This window comes from Eptesicus fuscus, chromosome 4, assembly GCF_027574615.1.
Source record: "Eptesicus fuscus isolate TK198812 chromosome 4, DD_ASM_mEF_20220401, whole genome shotgun sequence".
In the NCBI taxonomy this organism is placed as follows: domain Eukaryota; kingdom Metazoa; phylum Chordata; class Mammalia; order Chiroptera; family Vespertilionidae; genus Eptesicus; species Eptesicus fuscus.
This window is the reverse complement of record NC_072476.1, coordinates 85138660-85144659: the sequence shown is the minus strand read 5'-3', so window position 1 is coordinate 85144659 and position 6000 is coordinate 85138660.

Below are 6000 nucleotides of genomic sequence, written 5' to 3'. Positions count from 1 at the left end.
GTAGGGATCTGTAGTGGTTGAATGGTGGTCCCTTGAAAGATATGCTCATGTCCTAACCCCAGAACCTGTGAATGGGACCTTATTTGAAAAAGGGTCTTTGCAGATGTAATTAAGTAAATGATTTTGAGATGAAGTCTTCTTAAATCCAATAATAAATACCCTTATACTAATAAGAGATAGAAGAGAAGACAGGAAAAGTATGGGGGCCAGGTAAAAATGGGGGCTGAGATTGGAGCATTTCAATCACAAACTGAGATTGCCCAGGGTTGCAAACAATTAGCAGACACAAGGAGAGAAAGGGAGGTAAAACAGATCTTCCCCTGGAGCATGGACCTGCTGACACCCTGATCTGGGACGTCTGGCCTCCAGAACTATTGTGTTAAACTGCCCAATTGGTGGTAATTTGTTACAAGCAGCTAGAGGTATCTTAACTTTATCAATAATCTTGATTTTTAATAGGAACAATGTATTCATGTGTGTAAACAAAATATCAACCCCATTTGTTTTAGTTTAGACTTGGTTCATCTGGGAAAGTCAGAAAACCAGAGCAGCAGTGGCTGAAGGCAAGTTGGGATGTGTTTCAGTCTGCCCCAGCAGGTGTAGGAGTCTCATGGGTTCTTTCTTGCACTTTCATCTGTGGACAAAGTATCTCCTCAGCTCCAGACTGGAGAAAGGGACAAGGGACTGAGAAGGCTGTGCCTTCTGTCTCTAAGGGTTGCTGGAAGTCAACCCATCCCTTCTGCTTACATGTCATTGGCCAGTACATAGTCATGTGACCATACCTAACTGCAACACATTCTGGGAAATGTAGTCTTTATTCCAGGTGACCATATATTCAGCTAAAATCCAAGGCAGAGGCAACCCAAACACAACCAAGAGGTTCTCTAATGTAGACAGCTTCAGTAAAGCCCTCTAGAACTGAGTGAAGGAACAGGTTCCACCCTCACTGCCAGCCTGAGGGTCAGGGCACTGGGAACAGGGTGTGATAAGGAGCATTTCCTCAGCTGAGGCACAGGGAGGGCCATGCCTTGGGAGATGAGATTTGAGTTTGGCAGCCACAGGGCAGCATGGGGACCCTGGAAATGGAAAGTGGGAGAACAAGGTCATCAGATATCTTAGAAGAGTAAATATTAGGAAGTCAGAGAAGACCAGAGACCAGCATGCCTGGCTTGCCACCTACCCCTTCCAGCAGGATGCCCTACCCTGTCCCTTCAGAGAATCAGAGTTGTTTTGTTCTTGGTGTGAATGTTTTGTCCATGAGGTTGTGCCTGGGTCTACCTGCCTGGGGACAGCAGCTCTCCCCAATTTTGGAAAGCAGCCAATAACTATTCTCTTCTAAGGTGGTGTATTAATTCTATATTAATATCTGTATTTTCTACATATGTAGTTGGTTGAAAAGTGCCCCTCCTATGACAACAACAAAAATGATACCTCTATCCAGAACTTGTGAATGTTACCTCTGTAGAAATAAGGGTCTTTGCAGATGTGATTAAGGTAAGGATCGGCCTAAATTAGGGAGGCCTAAATCAAAGGATGGGTGTCCTTCTAAGAAAAGGAGACACAAGAAGAGGGTGAAGCCATGTGAAGACAGAGGCAGAGACTGGAGAGAAGCAGCTGTGAGCCAAGGGCAGGACACGGGGGGGGGGGGGGGCACCAGAAGCTGGAGTAGACAGGAAGGACCCAGCCCTAGAGCCTCAGGAGGGAGCACAGCCCTTCCGAGAGCTTGACTTCAGACTTCTCCTCCAGAGTTAGGAGACAGTAAATTCCCATCATCTTAAGCCACCCCATTTGTGGTCATTTTTTTCATCAGCCACTTGAAACAAATACAGCAAGAATCCATGTTCTGCTTCCCATGACTTTGGAAGTCTGTGCCCACATCTCTCTCTCTACCTTGTTTTTGTTCAAATGTCATCTCCTCAACGTGACCTTCCTTCTCTCATGTCTACTGATAAAATAGACTTCCAATGGCTTGCCCTGTTTCTTGTTCTCCCTAGCTCTTCTCACTACTTAAAAAAAAACAAAACAAAACAAAATGAAAACCAATGTATTATTCAGATTCTGCTGCCAGTCATATTAGATTTGTGTCTTCTTAACACCAGATATTTCTCATGGCCTCAGTTCATCCTGGCCAACATTGACCCTATACCTGCCCCTTCTCTAGCCCATTGCTTACTTGGTCTTTACCTGTCCCTGTCATAACAACAAGTGGGACTTTACCACACAAAAAAAACAAAAAAAAAAAAAAACAGCTTTGCACTGATTGGATGCCAGGACACCCTACACACAGATGTTTCTACATCCGCCAACAGGAAATTCTTGAGATAGAGACCCAGGTCCTCATGCAACTCCTCAAGCACAAGCTTGAAAATCCAAATGGGCTCAGAAGACCAGTGCCCTGAGATACATGCCCACTGAAATGTTATTTGTTCCAACAGCAAAGGAGATTGCAGTACAGGTGAGAAACCATGCTTACGTCATCAGAGAGGACACAGTGACACTTTCAAAAATAAAAGTTATAGCAAACTATAAATCCTAGAAAGAGTAACATGTTCTTCTGCAGACTAGAAAGATGATGAGAGGAAACCTCAGGGTCATCAGTGATGAGCTGGTAGGAATGCAGACTGGTGCAGCCATTATGGAAAACAGTATGGAGTTTCCTCAAAAAATTAAAAATGGAACTGCCATTTGACCCAGTGATCCCACTTCTGGAAATATATTCCCAAACCCCCAAAACACCAATCAGAAAGAATATATGCACCCTTATGTTCATAGTAATGTTATTTACAATAGCTAAGATTTGAAAAGAGCCCAAACACCCATGAATGCATAAAAAACATGTGTTACATTTACAAAATGGAATACTATGCAGCTATAAAAAAGGACCTCTTACCCTTTGAGACAGCATGGATGGAATGGAGATTATTATGCTAAATAAGAGAAAGATACTCATGATCTCACTTATTTGTGGACTCTAATGAACAAAATGAATTGACCAACAAAATAAGACCTAAGGCATGGAGGCATGGAACAGACTGACATATCTCAGAGTTGGTGGCGGGGGGTGGAGAGAGGATGGAGGAGAAGAGATAAACCAAAGAACTTATATTCTTATACTAGAGACCCAGTGCACAAAATTCATGCACAGGGGGAGGGTGTGTCCCTCAGCCTGGCTTATACACTCTCACAATCCAGGACCCCTCAGGGGATGTCCGACTGCCGGTTTAGGCCTGATCTCTGCAGGATTGGGCCTAAACCAGCAGTCGGACATCCCTCTCACAATCTTGGATTGCTGGCTCCTAACCACTCACCTGCCTGCCTGCCTGATCGCTCCTAACCACTCTGCCTGTCTGCCTGATCACCCCTAACCATTCACCTGCCAGCCTGATCACTCCTAACCACTCGCCTGCCTGCCTGATCATCCCTAACCACTTGCCTGCCTGCCTGATCTCCCCTAACCGCCTCTGCCTGCTTGCCTGATTACCCCTAACCACTCTGCCTGCCTGCCTGATCGCCCCTAATTACCACCTGCCTGCCTGATTGCCCCTAACCACTCTGCCTGCCTGTGTGATCACCCCTAACCACTCACTTGCTGCCTTCCTGATCTCCCCTAACCACTCTGCCTGCCTGCCTGATCGCCCCTAACCACTCGCCTGCCTGCCTGATCTCCCCTAATCACTTGCCTCCCTGCCTGATCGCCCCTAACCACTCTGCCTCAGCCCCCGCCATGGCAACTTCATCCAGAAGGACATCCAGAATGACGTCCGGAAGGTTGTTGGCTGTCCGGTCTAATTAGCATATTATGCTTTTATTATTATAGATTTTTAAACTGTTAGCAACCTAGGAATAGAGGGAAACTTTCTCACCTTGATTAAGGACACTGTCAAAACTTACAACAACATCATACCTAGTGAAGAAAGGTTGCACTTTCTAACTAGGGTCAGGACAAGGCAAAGACAGCTTTCCCACACTTCTATTTTATTTATAGTACTGGAGGTCTAGCTAGTGCAATAGAGATAGGAAATCAAACAGAAGGCAAACATGTTGGAAAGGGAGAAAGAAAACTGTTCATTCACATTTATGTAGACTTTAAAAACTAATCTATATATATAAAAGCCCAGCATCCAGAATGGCAGAACAACCAGAACGACTGGTGGCTATGATGTGCACTGTGGCAGCCAACCAGTCTAATCTGGGCCCTGATCATTCCCCCCCACCCCCTCTGGCCAGCCCCGCCCCCTATCAGCCCCCAATACCCTGATCGGGGTTGGGGCAAGCTGCCAACCACCCGTGACACCTCCCTCTGGCTGGCTGGACCCCACCTGTGCATGAATTCGTGCACCGGGCCTCTAGTATAATTAATAACTGAAGTTAGCAGGATTGCAGAACACATAGTCAGTATACAAAAATCACTTGTACTTCCATATACTTACAGTTAACAACTTGAAAATATACTGCAAAAAATTAATTCCAGTAGCTTAAACAAAGAATAAAATGTGTAGTAATCACAGCTTTTTAAATGACCACAAGAACTGAACAGACACTTCAAAAAAGATGCATGGATGGGCAACAAGCATGTGAAAAGATGGTTAAGGACATTAGTTGTTTTAAAAATTCTAATTAAGCCACAATGAAATACCACTCTGTTCTGAAACATACCTGTGGGATTTTAATTCATGGAGTTGACTGAGTGCCAACTTGGAGAGGTTATGTCATTTAAAGAAGAATGTATTACTCACCTTTCCTGAAAGAAAGAGAGCACGCCATGCAGTTTCTGGTCAGCAGGCAGAAGTAGGAATGGTGAGAGGGCCTAGGCCAGAGCTTTTATTGGCAATCCTGTGGGAGAGCAGGGCTGGGCAGACTCAACAGTTTAGGACTGGCTAGTTTGAACAATTCTGGTGGGCTTTGGGGCACATGGGGTGATCTCTAGTTGCTTAGGGGTGATTTAGGACCGGGCAACATTAGTTTGGTGTGTGAGCCTCAGATAAGAAGGTGGGGGTATTATACAGGATTGATAGTTTGCACATACAAGAGTGCTTCTGGCCAAACCTCTTGCCCTAAGAACTGGCCATCCCTGGGAGGGGCATCTCTCTGTTAGGCCTTCCTTAAAATAAAAGAACAATGCAGAAATGTACCCTAGTAGAGTTGCCCATGGGTCACTGTGTCTGACTTGAACTTGTTCAGCTTCCTCCTGTTTGTACCGCAGTCCCCTCAGAGCATGGACACTGAGGTGCCTCTCTTCCTATGCTCAGAGGGGCATCATATATCATATATTATGGACCTCACATCTTCTTCAGCCCTCATGCCCTATTTATCCCTTGAAGATCTCTGAAAACACAAGGTCAAGGAACTGAACACTCCCAATAGTATAAGGACCCCTCCTGTTGCTTTTTGTAAATAAGCCCACCTCCCTCTTGCCACCCACAACTCCCCCACTCCCCCACCATTGCCTCTAAGCCCTGGCAAGCACAAAATTATTCTCCATTTCTAAAAGCAGAATATACATATATATATTCCTTTGGGATTGGTTTTTGTCCCTCCTCCTCCCTCTCTGGAGCATCATTTAGTTTGTGTGGACCAATAGCTCCCTCCTGACCCTTGGCCCACTAGAAGACATGGAGGTGGGTTCCAGTCTCTGTCTATTACAGATAAAGCTGCTGTGCACGGCTTTGTGTAAACATGTTTCTATTTCTCTGGGACCAATGCCCAAGAATGCAATCGCTAGATTGTAGTTGCAAGTTTTATAAGAAACTGCCAAACAGCTTTCCAAAGTAGATGTACCATTTCATACTCCCACCACCAATGTATGAATGATCTAGTTTCTCTGAATTTTCATCAGCCTTTGATGTAGTCACTATTTTGTGTTTTTATTTTAGCCAATCTGATAGGAGCGTATATCTTATTGTGGTTTTAATTTGCATTCCCTTGATGTCTAATGATGTTAAAAATCATTTTGTATGTGTATTTACCATCTGTATATCCTCTTTGGTGAAATGGCTTTTT